Source organism: Rhinolophus sinicus, chromosome 18 (assembly GCF_057876585.1).
Source record: "Rhinolophus sinicus isolate RSI-liver-muscle chromosome 18, RSI-T2T, whole genome shotgun sequence".
Classification (NCBI taxonomy): domain Eukaryota; kingdom Metazoa; phylum Chordata; class Mammalia; order Chiroptera; family Rhinolophidae; genus Rhinolophus; species Rhinolophus sinicus.
The window spans coordinates 101403539-101425730 of NC_142518.1; positions in this window are offsets into that span (position 1 = coordinate 101403539).

The following is a 22192-nucleotide window of genomic DNA, read 5'->3' on the forward strand; positions in this document are numbered from 1 at the left end:
CTAGGGATGGATGGAACTTGCCTTAGAAGAAGATGGATAAAAGGACTGGACAGTGCAAATGGAAACGTAGGTGAGACTAGAGATCACAAAAGCAGTTCAGTAGTATTAGGTTGGTGTAAAAGTAATTGTGGTTTCGGGCGGCCAGATGGCTCAGTTGGTTAGAGTGCGAGCTCTGAACAACAGGGTTGCCAGTTCAATTCCCACATGGGCCAGTGAGCTGTGCCCTTCACAACGAGTAGACTAAAGGACAACGACTTGGAGCTGATGGGCACTGGAAAAACACACTGTTCCCCAATATTCCGCAATAAAAATTTTTTTAAAAAGTAATTGCAATTTAAAAGATTAAAAATAATTGCAAAAACCGCAATTACTTTTGCACCAACCTAATAAATTGAGGTGCCTAGATTAGGGTGGCGGAAAATGATCTACAAAGGACAATGGCCAATGGCAGGTAATGAAAAGGCAGTGCCAGATGGGACCATGGGGTAGATGTGGGCAGAGAAGAAAAGAAAGAAGTTGAGGATGACTCTGAAATCCCCCATGTGGCCGAATGGGGCAATGATGACATCATTAGCAGAAATATAAGGCGACAGAATTGGTTTGGGGGTAGAGGGGGATAATGAGTTTGGTTTGAGAAATAGTGACCATAGTAAGTGGAAGAATGTATATGAAGTATTAATACCTAGCAAAATATGTAGCAAGTGGTACGTACTCATTACCCTTCTCTGGATGAAGTATGGAAGTAGAAATGTTCAAGAGGCAGTTACGAAACAAGGGAGGGTTCAGGAGAGATGTCAGAGGCCAACCTATATATTTTTAGGATCTAACCACAAAACACTGATAATGCTTTCCCAGGATTTCTGGGAGGATGAAGTCAGCAGGGCAGACAGAATACAGGAGAAGCTGCACGTATTGAGAATTTGGGAAGACATTCAGCACAGGAACCGGAAGGGATGGACAGAGCCGGATAGAGAACACACTGTCAATGAAGCCAAAAGAGGGAAAATAATTTGAAAGTGGAAGGTGTGGTCGTGTGGGTCAAATGCAGTAAAAAGATCTGGAAAATGAAGACAGAGATGAGGCCATTAGGAGGTCAGTTTTAGAGACAGCCGAGAATTAGGGATGAATTAAGCAAGAGGCTAAGTAGTGAGTGAAGGTGGGGCAGCAGAGACATAAAGAAAAGGCAACTCTTTCAGCATGGACCCTGAAAGCAGAGGGACAGGTGACGGTAACTCAAAAGAGTGGCAGCTATAACGGAAAGATATTTCAGGCTATTTAGAACCTGAGCATGTTTTATGCCAACAGAATAATACCAGGGGAGAGGAATAGACTGACAGGGCAGAAGAGAGAGGTCATATTTGTAAAGCAGGCTCTCCTAAACTATGCATAGGCAGCCCCAGGCTTTGGTCACTTTAAGATGTGCTTACGGGCTGGACAACCTAATGTTTAAGCCACAAGTTGCCTGAGGTCAAACCAGAAGCAAGCAGTGCCATGGGAGCTGTTTGCTTACACTTGTGAACAAACCACACCAATAAGGAGCTACTCTTCTCGGAGTGGAGTGCAAGGAACAGGACGTAATTTAGAAACTCTGAAATCCCAGCGAATGTGGCTCCCTAAGGCAGGGTGTTGAAATTCTGACCCTCAGGACTTTTTGATGCAATTAGACTTTCAAATTAAACCTGTTTTCTTTAAAGCACAGAACAAGACCCGGCTGTCCAGTATTGCTCTTTAACATTATTCTGGACATACCTGGCTGATGTAATTAGACCAGAAAAATAGAAGAGATTTTTAAAAAATTTACAAGATAACATCTGGAATGGTGGTGTGAAGAACTTGGCAGACATTCTCCCCAGCAAAACAACCATTTAATGGGTGAAAATTACTTCTTTAAAAAACACACACACAAACATTTAAAGTCTCTGGGAATTGTCTCAAGGCATAAAGAAAATGGAGAAACATTTATTCAAGAAAACCCACTAAATCTCAGTGAGAACAATGAAAGTCTGTGGCATTTACGCCAAACCTGCTCCCATCCCCCACCAGCCCCCAGGGAAGTGATGGAAGCTGAGAAGGGGGCTCCCTCTGCCCCAGCTCCTGGTCTAGGGCTACTGTTTCACAATCAGGAAGGCAGGCTGGTAGCAGCACTAATTCCCCCCATGTTGCAGACCCACTATTCAAGGAGGTGCAGCCAAGAGAACTGGTGTCCCCTTCCCCTCGTTAGCTCCCACTTGTAGGGCAAGGGCGCGCTCTGCCTCAGGCATGACAGGCTGAGAATACTGGGGCTCTGATCGCCTCTGCCCCAGCTTACTCATAGGTTCCATGCTGAGAGGGCAAGCAAGCAAAAGCGATCGGGGTTATTACCTCCCCAAGAGTGTCTGCAGGGGTGTCCCTCAGGGAGAAACAGGCCACTGTTCCACCCCCCGGCTCCCGTGCAATAGTGTGGAGATTCTGCCCACACTATCACCACAGATGTACCTATTTGGGGTATAGCATATACATTGGATGATATGATATGCAGCTTTTGTATCTGACTTCTCCCACTTTCATGTTTTCCAGGTTCTTCCATGCTATAGCGTGTATCAATACTTCATTCCTTTTTTTACTGTGGTAAAATACGCATAACTTAAAATTGACCAATTTAACCACTTTTAGGTGTACATTTCAATGACATTAAGTACATTCACATTCTTGTACAACCATCATCATTATCTGTCTCCAGAATTTTTTTTATCATCTGTAACCATTAAATGATAACACTCCATTCCCCTCTCCCACTAGTTTTTGGTAACCACTATTCTGCTTTCTGTCTCTGAATTTGACTGTTGTAGTTACCTCATATAAATGCAGTCATACAATATTTATCTTTTTGTGTCTGGCTCATTTGGCTGAATCATATTCTAGTGTACAGATAGACTGCATTTTATGTATTCACCAGATGATGGATATTTAGGTTGTTTTTTGCACCTTTTGGCTATTATAAATAATGCTGCTGTGAACATACATGTACAGTTTTTGGGTGGACATGTATTTTCATTCCTCTTAGGCATATACATAAGAGTGGAATTATTGGGTCACATGGTAATTCCATGTTTGATCTTTTGAAGAGCTGCCAAACTGTTTTTCAAAGCGACTGCATTGTTTTACATTCTCACCAGCAGGGTCAGAGGCTTCCAATTTCTGTCATCCTCACCAATACTTGCTATTGACTTTTCCAAAACTATAGCCATCGTAGTGGGTGTAAAGTAGTATCTCATTGTGGTTTTGATTTGCATTTCCCTAATTACTAATGATATTCAGCACCTTTTCATGTGCTTATTGGCCATAGCTTTAGAGAAATGTATATTCAAATGCTTTGTCCATTTTTTAATTGAGTTTGTCATTATGGGTTTGTAAGAGGTTTGTAATATGTTGTGAATATAGGTCCCTTGTCAGACGTAAGATTTGCAAATAATCTTTTCACTTTGCTGATGGTGTCATTTGAAGCACAAAAGTTTTAAATTTTGATGAAGTTCAACTTACCTATTTTTTCCTATAGTTGTTTGTACTTCTGGTATCATGTCTTAGAAACCATTGCCTAAAGCAAGGCCACGGACATTTATGACTATATTTTCTTAGAAAACTTTTTTAGTTTTAGCATTTGAAAAATAAAATGCATAGGATTACCAAGGAGACAACCACGTAGGAAAAGCTATCCAGCTATTTGAAAATTTATAATATAGTTTTACATAGGTTGATAGATATAGATATAGCCATAGGTTTTTTTTAGATTCAGAGATTTTTTTTTTTCAGTATAATCAAATGTATTCTCACTTAGTAAGGAGGGAAAAACAGATATAGTCCATGTGTTTAAGGAAGAAAAGTCCACCGATGTTGACTTAAAGCACAAATGCAGAGAGTAGAGGATGACAGAGTGAGGCATTTAGAAGCACGGACTCTGGGACACTGTCAGGGCTCCAGTCCCAGCTTTGCCACGCCCCAGCAGAATCACTTTGGGCACATGTTCTAACTTCCCTGGGCCTGCTTCCTCAGATGCAAGATCGGGACAGTCAGAATACCTACCACTTAGGTTTGTGTGAAGATTAAATGACTGAATGCCTGTAATATGTTGGATCACTGCCTGGTACTTATTTGTCTTGTTCTTTTGTTGTTTTTGGTTTATATACCACATATCAGTGAAATCGCATGGTTCTCTGCTTTTTCTGCCTGGTACTTATTAAATGCCCTGTATTGGCTGCCATCATTGTCACAGGAGAACTTACTTCTCTCTGACTCTTCATTGTCTATTAGGCATCCCACATTATTATCTGTCTTTTACGGATGAAGACACTAGGGCTAAAAGACCTTACAAAAACTTGAACAGTTGGTAAGTAGTAAAGTCCACAGATTATACTGTGTAGATCATACACAAATGTGTCATGAAATGCAAACAAATAATATATTCAATAGGAATTGATATCATGAATTGAGCACTCTGTGCCAGGTACTGTTCTATGTGCTAAGCACTGTTATTATTCCCATTTTGCCAATAAGGACACCAAGGCACAGAGTAGATATAGCCATATCTTTATAAACTTAGTAAAGAACAAGATCTAGTGGTAGATTTAATAACTATTATAATTTTGAAGTAATGACGAGCATGATGGTATTTTGAGATATCGACACCAGTAACAAAATACCGTGTTTCCCCGAAAATAAGACCTAGCCAGACAATCAGCTCTAATGAGTCTTTTGGAGCAAAAATTAATATAAGACCTGGTCTTATTTTACTATAAGACTAGGTCTTTAATATAATATAATATAATGTAATGTAATGTAATGTAATGTAATGTAATATAACATAACATAATATAATAATATACATGACATAATGTAATATAATATAATAAATACCAGGTCTTATATTAACTTTTGCTCCAAAAGATGCATTAGAGCTGATTGTCTGACTAGGTTTTATTTTCAGGGAAACACCGTATGAAAATATCTGTGATTTCTATTGCTTACCAAAGTCACAGGTGCTATTCGTGTTACTTTGGTTTCTTTCTTACACCATAACAAAAGGAACTGCTACATTTCAGTTAGAGGTTATTAGAAATGAAGATGTAAGTTTTTTTTTCTACTCAAGGTAATAGATCCTCTGAATTCTACCTGTGGATTCTGGATTAAGAATTCTTACTATAGATAAAGCAAAAGTTCCAAATGAATAAGAATACTGTAAAATTTGGTACTAAGGTATAATTAACAAAGCAAGATTTATCCATGAAACTCAAGTATTTAGTAATCAACAAGAAGCTAAAAGAGTAATATTAAAATGATGACAGCTGACTTAGACTTAACTATTACCTACCTTGTTTGAGGAAGATTAATTCAATATAGAAAAATACTTTGGTGTCTCTTCCTATTCAAATATGATTAACAAAAATATAATATTACTATCCTTATAATAACTGGAATAATGAGATTCAAATTTTATCTAAATACTCTAATTCACTCTAATTCCAACAACAGGTTGAAAACATACATAATTTACTTTCTGGTTGGATTTATTCAAACAGTTCTCAGAAGAGCCAAGCTTTTTGAGGCTACCAGCTGCGCTGGGCATTCTCAGGTGGATGACTGTGTTCAATTGTAAAGGAGAAAATACCATATGCTAGAAATAGTGCTAGAGAGTGTATCTAAGGGAAAAGTTTATTGATGGGCTGTATTTTCTAGCTCACTGGAAACAGATCCCACCCCTTAATAAATCATAGCTATATTTTCTATTATTATGGTTTTGAATAAGTAGCACGTTTACATGGTTCAAAAGTCAAAGTGATGAATTTAGAAGATAGTGGAATTCGTAAATGCTGTCTGTGCTTGCTTCCTCCCATGACCACTTCAGAATTATAACTAAACTGCAGAACAACCATCGTTGAGAATTGCCTGCAGTTTAGATGAACAGAAGTCCTATAGTTAAGGACATACAGAGGAAGCCACGTTAAGGCTGGTAAGGGGCAGAGATGCGGAACAGGCTTGTCTCACACACACACACACACACACACACACACACACACACACACAGGTGTGGGGGTTAAAAATTGGCAGGGATATTTCAACTGCAGAGGACCGCCCCCCGAGGAGTGAGGGGCCCCCACATAAGGCACCCACATCAGGCACCCCAGCCCAGTGTTCCACTGCCAGGAAGACAAGTTCCCATAACTTCTAGCTGTGAAAACCAGCAGAGATTGTGGCTGAGTCAGATGTAGGGCAGCTGCAGTCCCAGGCATTCCTCTTAAAAGGCCTGTGAACAGACTCACTCACTGATGGACTAACTTGCTCTGAGCTCCAGCACTGGAACAGCAGCTCAAAAGGCACCAGGGACATATGGAGAGGAACTAAATTGTCTGGCTGCAGGGAGAGGGCTGGAGGGGCAGCTTTCTCCCAGACACCAATGCTTGCGGAAGCCATTGTTCCTTTCTTGAGTCCTCCCCCCAACCCCGTATGCAGACGCAGGCAGGCACCATATCTGAGTCTCCACCATCCTAGCTAACACTCTTCGCCCTGCCCTGGTGATTTCCTGAGACCCCACCCCACCCAACTTGGGAGCCCACCCAGCCTGCTTCCAGTGGCATTTCTATACAAACAGCCTGTCTTGGCTCATGCTGCAGACTTTCCTAAAATTTCTCAAAGGCTCACAAACCCCAAACAAATATCATCTGGCCTTGGTGTGCCACAAACCTCATGCTTAATGCAGCAATAGTGGAAGCCAGCCTCAATTTCCAGCTTAGCTTCTCAGGCACCTCCAAGACCAGATCAAGTGGCAACCATCTGCAGATCACTTTATAGATCATACCAAGTGGCACTGAGAAGAGCACAGGTAGGGTCTGACCATGGCCTACACCAGAGCCCCTCCCAAGAAGCTTCAGAATGAACACACTTGGAAGCCAGCTTCAGACTGCACTAGAACACCACCCAACCACCTCCAGAAACAACGCACCCAAAGGGCAAACTGGAAAGGCACCAGAGCCCTGCTAAAGCAAATCCTGCTCCATAGAGTCAACCCCTGCACAAGAGCTCCTCCACAATCAATCCGCCTGAGGGCCATTCCCTTCCATTGATGTGCCAACAGCTGTCAAGGCTCAACTACAACAGGAGGGCACACACAACTCACACAAGGAACACTCATGGAGTACCCAGCTCAGATGACCAGGGAGACTGCACCACTGGGCCCTACAAGACAGGTACTACATAAGGCCACTCTACTAAGACTGGGGGACACAGAAGCCATGCCTAATACAGGAAAGCAAACACAGTAGGCAGTCAAAATGGGAGACAAACAAACATGTCTCAAATGAAAGAACAGCTTTTTTTTTCATTTCCATTTTCATGAAACATCTTTTTCCATGTCTTTATTTTCAATCTATATGTGTCTTTTGATCTGAAGTGAGTCTCTTCTAGTCAGTATATGTAAGGGTCTTGTTTTCTTATCCATTCAGCCACCCTATGTCTTTTGATTGGATCATTTAATCCATTTATATTGAAAGTAATTATTGACAGATATGTAGTAATTGCCATTTTATTCATATTTTTTATCTTTTTTTCTTCTTCTTAAAGAAGTCCCTCTAACGTTTCTTGTAACACCAGTTTGGTGTTGATTTACTCCTTTAGCTTTTTGTTGTCTGAGAAGCTCTTTATCTGTCCTTTGAGTCTAAATGATAGTCTTTCTGGGTAATCTTGTTGTAGGTCCTTGTTTGTCATCACTTTAAATATTTTGTGCCAATCCCTTCTGGCTTGCAAAGTTTCTGTTGAGGAATCAACTGACAGTCTTATGAGAGCTCCCTTGTAGGTAACTAACTGCTTTTCTCTTGCTGCTTAAGATTCTCTTTGTCTTTAACCCTCCCCTTTTTTAAATGCCACATGTTGGTATAGGACAAGCCCGTTGTGCATCTCCTACCCTCCTACCAGTCTCGAGGTGGCTTCTTCTATATGTCCTTAGTTGTAGACCTTTTGTTCACGTAGACTTCAAGCAATTCCCAATAATTGAAAATTCCCAACCTTTATACATATATTTTTAAGGATGCAAAATTTTGCATCATTTGCATGTATAATACCTTTCCCCACTGTTATTTGAAACTTTATTGTAAAAGATAACATGATAAACAATTCTACGCATAATTTTTTGTCTACTTGCCTTCAGATAAATTCTCTTAGTAGTGAAATTACTGGATCAAAGAGAACAAACATTTTTAAGGCTTTTGTTACATATCACAAAATGTATTTTCTTTTTTTAAAAAGATACCTGTTCTGGAACCTTAGAACCCCTCTCTTCCTATAGTCTCCTAGAGCACTTACTTACTGTAACCATCTTTCTACTTACATATTTTATTTTTGTTTGATATGCATTTATACTGTAAAAATATTACTGCAGTAGGGTTAGTTAACACATATGAAGTCTGACAATTAAGTCCATGAACTTGTTGCAGTGATGTTGCTAACCTTTTATTGATATCAGAGGGATTATTGATTATGAATTTGTACCAACTGGACAAACAGTTCACCAAGTTTACTGTTTGGAAGTGCTTAAAAGGCTCTGTAGAAAAATTAGGTGACCTGAACTTTTTGCCAAAAATTCATGGCTCTTGCATCAGGACAATGCACCAGCTCACACGGCACTGTCTGTGAGGGAGTTTTTAGCCAGTAAACAAATAACTGTATTGGAACACCCTCCCTACTCACTGATCTGGCCTCCAATGACCTCTTTCTTTACCCGAAGATAAAGGAAACATTGAAAGGAAGTCATTAGGATGACATTCAGGACATCAAGGGTAATACGATGAAGGCTCTGATGGCCATTCCAGAAAGAGAGTTCCAAAATTGCTTTGAAGGGTGGACTAGGTGCTGGCGTCAGTGCATAGCTTCCCAAGGGGAGTACTTAGAAGGTGACCATAGTGATATTCAGCAATGAGGTATGTAGCACTTTTTCTAGAAAGAGTTCACGAACTTAGTTGTCTGAACTCATACATCACCTTACATAGTTACCATTCTAGGTCCATATTTTTAAATGATTCTAGAGGGGCAATGCTTAACCTGAAGAAGTAAGTCTCTAGTGGCAGCATTTTAGTGTACAATGGCAACAAGGGACAGAAGGCTTGGAACTGGGGGACCTTCCTGGCACATCTCACACTACTAAGCTTTAGGCTATTGAGTTGGTTATGTTGACAAGTCACTGATAGAAATCTCTCACAGCTGTTGAGGGTTCTAGAATTTCTACTGAAAAGGAGTTCAAGATTACCTCTGCTTCACTGCAGCCACTCACTTTCAAGGTCAAACCCCTGATCTAGTCATTATCACTAAATACAGGCAGTCCTCACTGTGCGTGGTAGTGTGGGATGTTGAAAATGACTGTTGGCGGAAACAGTGCAACACAGTCATAATCAATGGGGAAAACTGCAGTTCTTTAACATTTAAAATTTTTTGTCAAAATGTTAAATCTCTTTTACTGTCCATTTCATTATAAGTGTATAGGAGAATTTTTTAAAATGTAACATTAATGTTTATTTAGTACACTGTAATTTAAAATATTAGAAACACTGAGAATTAGAGTGTTTCATTTCTTTGTAAAAAACTTATCAAGGGTAGTTTGAACAGTACTTGCCTTCTTCCCATAACTTAAAATACCAAGGGAACATCTTTTCGTGACTTCGGGAATTGCCATACTCCTTTTGAGGTTTGGATCACTTTCCAAAATTTTATCCCTTGCACTTTCAGTATTTTGAAGTATCTCTAAGAATTTATTCAATGTGATCTTTTTTGCTAGTGTCACTTCCTTTGCGATATCTATCCTTCTTGTCACAACTTTCCTCATTTATCGTAGAAAGTTCACCTTCACTTACTCCCTCTGGCTGGATATCTAGGGTCTCTTGAATGGTGCCGGTGTCAATGTTGCCATCATCCCATGGTCAGCTATTCTATAACTCCATATGGCTTTGATTTGAATTTCACTTTTGGCATTATAATTTTCCATTTTTTTTTGCCTATCCATTTTTGCAAAATGTCATGTGGGCTTTTTACTGGGAATCAAGGTGACACAAGTACATGCTTTGCTGTCTGTGCATAAACTGAATAAAATGAATCACCAACATCATCACCAACAGACTGAACGAAGTGACATGATCGGTCACTGATCAGGATGCACATCTGTTATTTATGTCATGATCTGTGCCTTGAAAAGAGCAATCAGCACAATCTGTACTTTAGGCAATTACTTGGTTAATATGCATTGATAACTGAAATTTGAAATGTGTTGTTGGGGGATCCAGTTATTGAACTAAACGGTAGTAATCAAATTCGTGGATGTGGAAACCCTGCTCCCCACTTGCTTTCAGTTTATTCTGAACACAGCAGCCCACTCAATCTTTTTTTTAAATTTATATTGGGGAACAGTGTGTTTTTTCTAGGACCCATCAGCTCCAAGTCAAGTCATTGTCCTTCAGTCTAGTTGTGGAGCGTGCAGCTCAGCTCCAAGTCCAGTCGCCATTTTCTGTCTAGTTGTGGAGGGGGGCACAGCCCACCATCCCATGTGGGAATTGAACCGGCAACCTTGTTAAGAGCTCGCACTCTAACCAACTGAGCCATCCGGCCACCCCAACGGCAGCTCAGTGGCAGCTCAACTCACGGTGCTGTGCTCAATCTTAGTTGTAGGGGCTGCAGCCCACCGTCCCATGCAGGAATTGAAGTGGCAATCTTGTTAAAAGCCCACACTCTAACCAACTGAGCCATCTGGCTGCCCCATGGGCAGCTCAGCAGCAGCTCATTGTCTTCTATCTAGTTGTGGATGGTGCAGCTCACTGGCCCATGTGGGAATCGAACTGGCAACCCTATTGTTAAGAGCTCACACTCTAACCAACTGAGCCATCCGGCCGCCCCTGGAGCAATCTTTTAAAAGCATAAAGCAGATCTGACACTCTTCTGCTCAAAACCCACCAATGAGTCCATTTTTATCAGAGTACAAGCCAGAGCCCTTCCTGTGATCTATAAGACCCTCTTAATCTGCCCCTCTTCTTCTACTCTTGATGTGGCTCCCTCCTCTCCAACCACTCTGGCTTTCTTCCTGTTCTTTGAACACACCAGCATTCTCCTGACTCAAGGCCTTTCCATTGGTGGTCCCCCTGGCCTAGAGCTCTCTTTCCCACAGATTTCCACCTTGCTAATTACGTCACTTCTTTTAGGTCTTTGAACAAAACTAACTTTCTCATAGGGGCCTCTGCTAACCGCCCTACTTAATCCTGCAGCCTACTTCCTGCTCCCATGGCAGCATGCCTGATCTACCTTGCATGGCCCTGCCTTTTCTTTTTCCAGTAGCACTTATAATCTAATATACTGTACGATTTACTTATTTTTAAATATGTATTGTTTTTCATCTCTCTCCCCTCACATTAATGTAAGTTCCCATGAAGGGAAGGGACTTTGTATATTTGATTCGTTGTTGTTTTCCAAGTAGCTAGAATAGTGCTTGGTGTGTAGTAGGTGCAGACTGAGTAATTATTGAGTGATTAAGTGGAAGAATCCATACTAATTTCCCAAGCATGTCCTTCTCAAGCCATGTGTTACAATTCTTTTTCAGGAAACAAGGGCACCACAGGTATATGCCACCAGGGTTGATTTTGGGGGAAAAGAAACCCAAACAGACAAAATGTCAACTTGTGTGTCTTTCAGATAAGGTTAATCCCAGGTACTTCATTCAATTAAGCGAGAACATGAAACTTGCCACAGTTGCTTTTAAGAGTAGACAAAAGAGCAGAACTCGTCATTCTCTCTCTTCTAAGAAGAGGTCCAGCCATTTCCTAAATGAACATGCCTGTAATTTATATCTTTTACCAGTTAAAATGGATGTGGGAAAGAGAGGTGTACCTTTTCGTAAACTGTGTCTGCTTTTTCAAGTCCCCAAATGTATCCATCGTTCCTTTCCAGTTTACCTCAATCCTTAGTGAGGGCCATACACATTACCAGTGTACTGAATGCTGAAAAGTGCTCCAAGATTCTTTCATTATCACTCTGCTTCCACACACAAACAGGTGGCTGCTTTTTTACCTTGAGGCTAAGGGGCTCCTAATCCTCTTCCATTGCTCAGTGTTCTAATTGTCAGAGAGTATTTCCTCATTCATAATCTACCTGCAAGAGAAGGTCGCTTATTTTCTCTTCCTTCCACTGAGATGAACTCCTCTTCATCTTGATTCATATGTTTGAGTCTAATTGATTCCTTTTGTCTTCAAACTGAATAGCACCAATTCATTTCACTTTTTTTTTTCTGTATAGGTCTTATTGTCCAGCCCTTTCAAATGTCTTTTAAAAAATAGTTCTCCATACACTGGGTGGGATGAATTTTTAGATGCAGACCAGGACAACTGCTCCACCCATGAAACTAATATCTGGCAGTAGCAGTAGATTTCCCAACTTGCTAAAATATCGTTACTGAACTCAAAGGCTTCGCCTCTTGGGGTGTTGTGTTCAAGAATGAGATATGGGGCCAGCCCGGTGGCTCAGGTGGTTAGAGCTCCATGCTCCTAACTCCGAAGGCTGCCGGTTCGATTCCCACATGGGCCAGTGGGCTCTCAACCACGAGGTTGCTAGTTCAACTCCCACAGAGGATGGTGGGCTGCACCCCCTGCAACTTACAATGGTAACTGGACCTGGAGCTGAGCTGCGCCCTCCACAACTAAGACTGAAAGGACAACAACTTGACTTGGAAAAAAGTCCTGGAAGTACACACTGTTCCCCAATAAAGTCCTGTTCCCCTTCCCCAATAAAATCTTTAAAAAAACAACAACCATGAGATGTGGTTGTCGTTAGGTAGTTTTGTTTACTTGCAACAAGTAAAGGAGATGGGCTTCACATCCAAAGCTCTGTCTCCTGTAAGGGAGGCTCAGCCATTGCTTATATACACTATTTAGTTAATTACATGTTGATTTTTTTCTTTGCAATTGGCTACAGTTATCCAGTTGGCGTTCAGGTCAAACTCATCCAATTGCAACTGGTCTGCAAAATACTGTGCTGCGTTTTAGCATTTACCAAGAATAGCATCTAGTAAGTACCGCCCAGATCTTGAGATGCTTGTCCTATCTATCAGTATCTGAAGTGCAGATTATCCCCACTCCCTGGGAAACTTCTTAATAGTGACAATGCTTTTAATGGACATTCTTCAGGAATGCCTATTTTTGTCTTGAATCAAGCTCTCTCTTACTCTGTGTTAGCAGACTCCTAGTTTTGCACCTAAAATATTCCTAGAAACATATACTGAAGTCCAGTGTTTGCTTCACTTAGGATTCCAAATATGGTCTTGGGAGAATGAGATCTCTATGAGAATATTTTAATTTTGTGTTCTTATTTTTATGCTTGTCTAAAAAAGACCTTTATGTAGGCGTGCTAGGAAATACCTGGATGGCCACCTTACAGGAAAGCATCAACATGATCCCTGGGCGTGACTCTGTCTTTAAGATCAAGGAGGTTCCGAGCACTGATACTTGAATTGTATTGGGCTAATGGGTAAAAAAGGGAAGTAAAGGTCAGGTGTGTGTTGTAAAAGCAAAGGTTTCATAGTAGTTAGAATGGGAAAAAAGGAGGGAAAACTGAGTCACTGCTCAATAGTATAAGCGTCCGATTTTTTGTTGAAGATAATTAAATTGAATTCCTGCCACTTACAACCAAGACTCTACACTAAAGCAATTTCTAAATAAAATATGTAAAAGTTTAAAAATAGACCAATAGAAAGACTAGAGCAATTCTAGGGTCTATGAAACAGAACGAGTGAAATAAATAATAGTGTATACATTCCCACTGTAGGATGCTCGTCAGCTGTAAAAGAAAATGAGGACATTCTCACTACACTGATATAGAAAGATCTGCAGGGTATACCGTTAAGTGAAGAACAGTATATATAGTATGATGCCACTGGTGTAAGAAAGGGATAAAAATATAGACATGTGCTTTCATTTTCATATAGAATCACTGTCTATAGGGGTTGGGGGAGGAGGGTAAAAGGTACTATAGGTGAAGGTAAAACATTCTGTGGGTTCCTTATTATTACACTTTAACTTTTCTTAAAATAATTTTTTATTTTTCAATTAAAGTTGACATACAATATTATATTAGTTTCAGGTGTACAACATAGTGATTAGACATTTCTCTAAATTACAAAGTGATCACCCCAATAAGTCTACTACCCATCTGACACTATACATGGTTATGAAAATATTAGTGACTATATTCCCTTTGCTGTACTTTATATCCCCATGACTGCTTTGTAACAACCAATTTGTACTTCTTAATCCCTACCCCCTTCACTCACCCCCACAAACCCCCTCCCATCTGGCAACAATCTATGTGTTTGTTTCCATTTTGTTTGTTCATTTATTGTTCTTTAGATCCCACATATATGAAGGTGAGACAATTAAGTTCATGAACTTTCCACTGTGCACTTGCATGGTGGAATGTTCATGAACTTAATTGTCCGACCTTTCATAAGTGAAATCATATGGTATTGTCTTTCTCTGTCTGACTTATTTCACTTTGCATAATACCCTCTAGGTCCATCCATGTTGTTGCAGAAGGCAAGATTTAATTATTTTATATGGCTGAATAATGTTCCATTGTATATATGTACCACCTCTTCTTTATCCATTCATCTATTGATGGGCACTTAGGTTGCTTCCAGATCTTGGCTATTGTAAATAATGCTGCAATAAATATATGGAAGCTTATGTCTTTTGAATTAGTGTTTTGAGATACTTCAGTTAAATGCCCAGAAGTGGAATTACTAGGTCCTTTTTTGTCTTTTGTTATAGCCTTTGTTTTAAAGCCTATTTTTTCTGGTATAAGTATTGCGTATGGCTACCTGAGCTTTTTTTGTTTTTTTTTGTTTTTGTTTTTTTGGTTTCCACTTTCATGAAATGTATTTTTCCATCCCTTTACTTTCAGTCTGTGTGAGTCTTTTGATCTGAAGTGAGTCTCTTATAGGCAGCATAAGTAAGGGTGTTATTTTCGTACCCAGTTAGCCACCCTCTGTCTTTTGATTGAATCATTTAACCCATTTACATTGAAAGTAATTGTTGATAGATATGTAGTTATTGGCATTTTATTATTCATATTTCTTATCTTTTTGTCTTCTTAAAGAAGACCCATTAACATTTTTTTTAAATACTGATTTTGTGTTGATTAACTCTAGCTTTTTTGTGTCTGTGAAGCTCTTTATCTGCCCTTCGATTCTAAATGGTAGCTTTGCTGGGTACAGTAGTCTTGGTTGTCGACCCTTACTTGTCGTCACTTTGCATATTTCTTGCCACTCCCTTCTGGCCTGCAACGTTTCTGTTGAGAAATCAGCTGACAATATTATGGGTGCTCCCTTGTAGGTAACTAACTGCTTTTCTCTTGCTGCTTTTAAGAGTCTCTCTTTGTCTTTAACCTTTGCCATTTTAATTATGACATATCCTGGTGTGGGCCTCTTTGGGTTCATCATGTTTGGGACTCTGTGCACTTCCTGGGCTTGTATGTCTATTTCCTTCACCAGGTTAGGGAAGTTTTCCATCATTATTTCTTCAAATAGGTTTTCAATCCCTTGCTCTCTGTCTTCTCCTTCTGGTACCCCTATGATGTGAATGTTAGTATGCTTGATGTTGTCCCAGAGGCCCCTTACTGTCCTCAATTTTTTTATTCTTTTTTCTTTTTGCTGTTCTAATTAGGTATTTCTTGCTACCTTAACTTCTAAATTACTTGTTCAATCATCTACTTCATCTAATCTACTGTTGATTCTATCTACTGTATATTTCATTTCAGTTACTGCATTCTTCATTTCTGACAGGTTCGTTTTTATGTTTTGTATCTCCATTTTACGTTTCCTGTCTCTTTGTTGAAGTTCTCGCTGAGATCATTGAGCATCCTTTTTTTTTTTTTTTTTAGGGGTATTGCATTTTATTTAAGATTGTCTCATCTACTTCCTTTTTAAAAATATATTGGGGTGACAATTGTTAGTAAAATTACATAGATTTCAGGTGTACAATTCTGTATTACATCATCTATAAATCCCATTGTGTGTTCATCACCCAGAGTCAGTTCTCCTTCCATCACCATATATTCGATCCCCCTTACCCTCATCTCCCACCCCCCAACCCCCGCCCCCCTTACCCTCTGGCAACCACTCAACTATTGTCTGTGTCTATGAGTTTCTGTTTCTCATTTGTTTGTCTTGTTCTTTTGTTGTTTTTGTTTTATATACCACATAACAGTGAAATCACATGGTTCTCTGCTTTTTCTGTCTGACTTATTTTGCTCAGCATTACTCTCTCAAGATCCATCCATGTTGTCACAAATGTTCCTATATCATCTTTTCTTACCGCTGAATAGTATTCCATTGTGTATATATACCACAACTTCTTTATCCATTCATCTATCAAAGGACATTTTGGTTGTTTCCATGTCTTGGCCACTGTAAATAAAGCTGCAATGAACATTGGAGCACACGTGTCTTTATCTCTAAATGTTTTCAGATTTTTTTGGTAGATACCCAGGAGAGGGATTGCTGGATCATATGGCAATTCTATTCGTAAATCTTTGAGAAACCTCCACACTGCCTTCCATAACGGCTGTACCAGTCTGCATTCCCACCAACAGTGTATGAGGGTTCCTTTTTCTCCACAGCTTCTCCAACACTTGTTACTATTTGTCTTGTTGATGATAGCCATTCTGACTAGGGTGAGGTGATATCTCATTGTGGTTTTTATTTCCATTTCTCTGATGATTAGTGATGTTGAGCATTTTTTCATATGTCTATTTGCCATTTATATGTCCACTTTGGAGAAATATCTCTCCAGGTCCTCTGCCCATTTTTCAATTGGGTTGTTTGTTTTTCTGTTGTTAAGTTTTATGAGTTCCTTGTATATTATGGATATTAGTCCCTTATCGTAGGCACTGTTTGCAACAATCTTCTCCCATTCAGTTGGTTGCCTCTTTATTTTGTCGATGGTTTCTTTTGCTGTGCAGAAGCTTTTAAGTTTCATAAAGTCCCATTCGTTTATTTTAGCTTTTACTTCCCTTGCCTTTGGAGTCAAATTCATAAAATGCTCTTTGAACCCAAGACCCATAAGTTTAGTACCTATGTTTTCTTCTATGCAGTTTATTGTTTCAGGTCTTATGCTTAAGTCTTTGAATTAATTAATTTTGAATTAATTTTGGTACATGGTGACAGACAGCAGTCCAGTTTCATTCTTTTGCATGTGGCTATCCAATTCTCCCAGCACCATTTATTGAAGAGGCTGTCTTTTCTCCATTGTATGTTTTTTGCTTCTTTGTCAAAAATTATGTGTCCACATTTATGTGGTTTTATTTCTGTGTTCTCAATTCTATTCCATTGGTCTATGTGTCTGTTTTTCTGCCAATACCATGCTGTTTTGATAATTGTAGCCATGTACTACACCCTAAAGTTAGGGAGTGTGATATCTAGTATTGTTCTTTTTTCTTAAGATTGCTTTGGCTATTCGGTGTCTTTTGTGGTTCCAAACAAATCTGATGATTTTTTTGTTCTATTTCTTTAAAACATGCCATTGGGATTTTGATGGGGATTGCATTAAATCTGTATATTGCTTTGGGTAATATGGCCATTTTAACTATGTTGATTCTTCCAATCCATGAGCACGGATGTCTTTCCATTTCTTTGTGTCTTCTTCAATTTCTTTTAAAAATGTCCTATAGTTTTCATCATATAGGTCTTTCACATCCTTGGTTAAATTTATTCCTGGGTATTTTATTCTTTTTGCTGCAATTGCAAAAGGAATTGTTTTTTGTATTTCTTTTTCTGAGATTTCATTGTTAGTATACAGGAATGCAATGGACTTTTGTACGTTGATTTTGTAGCCAGCAACTTTACTGTATTTGTTGACTGTTTTAATAGCTTTTTGGTGGAGTCTTTAGGGTTTTCTGTATATAGCATCATGTCATCTGCAAAGACTGACAGTTTAATTTCTTCATTCCCAATTTGGATGCTTTTTATTTCTTTCTGTTGCCTGATTGCTCTGGCAAGGACTTCCAACACTATGTTGAAAAGCAGAGGTGATAGGGGACAGCCCTGTCGTGTTCCTGAACGTAGAGCAAAGGGCTTCAGTTTTTCACCATTAAGTAGGAGATTAGGTGAGGGCTTGTCATATATGGCCTTTATTATGTTAAGGTATTTTCCTTCTATACCTATTTTATTAAGTGTTTTAATCATAAATGGATGTTGTATCTTGTCAAATGCTTTTTCTGCATCAATTGATATAATCGTATGATTTTTGTCCTTTATTTTGTTTATGTGATGTATCGCATCGATGGATTTGCAGATGTTGAACCATCCTTGTGCCCCGGGGATGAACCCCACTTGGTCGTGATGAATAATCTTTTTAATGCATTGTTGTATTCGATTTGCTAGAATTTTGTTTAGGATTTTTGCATCGGTATTCATCAGAGATATTGGTCTGTGGTTTTCTTTTTTTGTGTTGTCCTTACCAGGTTTTGGTATCAGGGTAATATTGGCCTCATAAAATGAGTTAGGGAGTACTGTCTCCTCTTCAATGTTTTGGAAGAGTTTGAGCAGGATTGGTATTAGATCCACTTTGAAGGTTTGGTAGAATTCACTAGTGAAGCCGTCTGGTCCAGGACTTTTGCTTTTGGGAAGGTTTTGGATGACTGATTCAATTTCGTTACCGGTGATCGGTCTGTTTAGATTTTCCAGTTCTTCATGGTTCGGCCTAGGAAGGCTATATGTTTCTAAGAACTTGTCCATTTCTTCTAGGTTATTGAATTTGGTGGCATATAGTCCTTCATAGTATTCTTGGATGATCCTTTGTATTTCTGTGGTGTCCGTGATAACTTCCCCTTTTTCATTTCTCATTTTGTTAATTAGTGTCTTCTCTCTTTTAGTCTTACTGAGACTAGCCAAGGGTTTGTCAATTTTGTTAATCTTTTCAAAGAACCAGCTCTTTGTTACATTAATTTTTTAATTTTCTTTTTGTTCTCTATTTCATTTACTTCTACTCTGATTTTTGTTATTTCCTTTCTTCTGCTGACCTTGGATTTCGTTTGTTCTTCTTTTTCTAGTTCTTTAAGGTGTTACATGAGGTTATTTATTTTGGATTTTTCTTGTTTCTTGGGATAGGCCTGTAATGATATAAATTTCCCTCTTAAAACTGCTTTCGCTGCATCCCTAAAATTTGGTAGGATGTGTTTTCATTGTCATTTGTTTCTATGTATCTTTTGATCTCTCCTCTAATTTCTTCTTTGATCCGGTCATTCTTTAAAAGTATGTTGTTTAATCTCCATGTATTTGTGTGTTTTCCTGCTTTCTTTTCCCAATTGTTATCCAATATCAAAGACTTATGATCAGAGAATATGCTTGGTATGATTTCAATCTTCCTAAATTTGCTGAGGCTGATTTTATGTCCCAATATATGGTCTGTCCTTGAGAATGTTCCATGTACACTAGAAAAAAATGTACAGTCTGATGTTTTAGGATGAAGTGCTCTATAAATGTCAATTATGTCCATTTCATCTAATGTGTCATTTAAGGCTACTATTTCGTTATTTATTTTCTGTTTGGATGATCTATCCATAGCTGTCAATGATGTATTTAAGTCCCCTAGTATAATTGTGTTTTGGTCAATTTCTCCCTTTAGTTCTGTTAGTAGTTGCTTGGTGTATTTCGGTGCTCCCTGATTGGGGGCATAAATATCGATGACTGTTATGTCTTCTTGTTGTACAGTCCCCTTCACCATTATGAAATGTCCATCTTTGTCTCTTGTTATCTTTTTCACCTTGAAGTCTGTTTCATCTGATATCATTATGGCTACACTTGATTTTCTCTGGGCACCATTTGCTTGGAGTGTCAATTTCCACCCTTTCACTTTGAGTCTATGCTTGTCCTTGTAGCTGAGATGTGTCTCTTGGAGACAGCATATGGTTGGGTTTAGTTTTTTGATCCAATCTGCTACTCTGTGCCTTTTTATTGGTGAGTTCAGTCCATTTACATTTAGGGTGATTATTGATATGTGAGGATTTCCTGTCATTCTATCTTTAGTTTTCTGGTAAGGCTGTGTCTCCATTGTTTCTTTGCCTTTTTGTTGTTGTCTATTATTTCTGTGTGGTGGTATTCTATGATGTTTCCCTCTGTTTCTTCCTTTATTTCAGTATATATTTCAATTCTGGATTTATTTTGAGTGGTTACCCTTAAGTTTATGTAAAAGAAAGTTTGATATTTAGAGTATTCCATTTTCTTCAGCACGCTTACTTTCTCCATTCCCATATTCCGGTTCAGGCCTTTACTCTCCCCCTTTTTGAGTTGTGGTTGCCACAAATTGTCCCTGTTGATGGTGGTCGAATAGCCTCCTTTAGTATTTCTTGTAGTGCAGGTCGTGTATTAGAAAATTTCCTCAGCTTCTGCATGTCTGGAAAGGTCTTTATTCCTCCTTCATATCTAAAGGATATCTTTGCTGGATATATTATTCTTGGCTCATGATTTCTCTCTTTCTCAATAGTTTGAATATTTGGTTCCACTCCTTCCTGGTTTGTAGAGTTTCTGTTGAAAAATCTGATGATAATCTAATGGGCTTTCCTTTGTAGGTTACCGTCTTCTTTTCCCTGGCTGCCTTGAGGAGTCTTTCTTTGTCGTTGGTTTTAGATAGCTTCAATACAATGTGCCTTGGAGAAGGCCTGTTGTGATTGAGGTATTTGGTGTTCTATTTGCCTCTTGGATTCGAGGTTCCAGTTCTGTCCACAAGTTTGGGAAGTTCTCATGGACAATTTGTTTGAATATATTCTCTGTTCCCTTCTCTCTTTCTTCTCCTTCTGGTATGCCCATTATTCTTATATTGCTCTTTCTGATGGAGTCAGAAAGTTCTTGTAGAGTTCTTTCATTTCTTTTCAGTCTCAAGTCTCTTTCTTCTTCCATCTGTGTAATTTCCAGGTTTCTATCTTCAATGTCACTGATTCTTTGCTCCTTCTGGTGAACTCTGCTACCTAAGCTGGGTACTTCATTCTTAATTTCTTCTGTTGAGTTCTTAATCTCCAGAAATTCTATTTGGTTCTTTTTTAAAATTTCAATCGCTTTCGTAAAATGCTCATGTTTCTTTGATTGTGCTTCTGAGTTCATTAAACTGCCTTTCTTTGTTTTCTTGCATCTCATTGAGTTTTTCAGAACTGCAATCTTGAATTCTCTGTCATTTAAGTCACTTATTTCCGTATCTTTAAGTTCCTTTTCTGGAGACTTTTCACTTTCTTTGTGAGCTGTCTTGTGGCCTTGGTCATTCATGGCAATTACTGATTTATTATTTCTCTTCCTAGACATGTAGAGGAGTGGCTTTTGCAACAGGTTGATAGGAAGAGGTCTTTCTTTTGTTGTCCAGTACTTGTTGGTAGAATGTTTTATTTTGTCTCTGACTGCAGCGTTTTTTTCTCTGTCACACGGTAGTGCTATGTTTTCTCTGCAGTATTGCAGCTTCTCACACAACGGGGGTTTTCCCTGGGAGACGGGCTTCTCCTCTGTTAATAGTTCACCTGGTCACAGGGCACAGTGTCCATGTGGGTATGCGGAGAGCTTTTGAAGTTCCAAAGCTCTTCCTGTTCCAGATTCAGAGCCCATATGTTTCAGCAGTTCTGTTTTCTCCTGCAGGGATCCACCCAGATAGGTGGGGTGAGGGGCGGGGTGAGTTGTGAGAGGTGGCCCAGAGCAATGGTGGCGATCACCACCACAGCCGGTCCTGCTTCCACAGCTCTCTCCCCTTTGCCGGAACTAGTTGGACTGCAAATCTCTTTCTGCGGTCCACAGTTCTCAGAACAGCAAATATTCTGGTTTTTGGATCTGACACTGCTACTGTTCCGCTTCTAGCACCTGGCAGGTGGGGGCAGGGCGAGCTCTGGGAGTGTAGGAAGGCCACAGCTAGTCTCTGTGCCTAAGGCTTCCGTTCTCTGCTCGGCAGTGTCGGCTTAAATCACCGTTTTCAGCCTTCTTCCTCAGTCTTTTCTCCGAGGTGTCATCCTTGAGCATTGGGTTCAGCTGTGTTATGGTTCTCTCAGCCCTGTGGGCCATAAGCGGAGCCCTAGCAGTCTGAGTTCTTCCCTCTCCCACAGCTGTGGTAGTTCCGGGATGCAGCGAGCTTGGGGCACTGAGCTATATCTGTGTCCTGTCCCTGCATGACCTGGT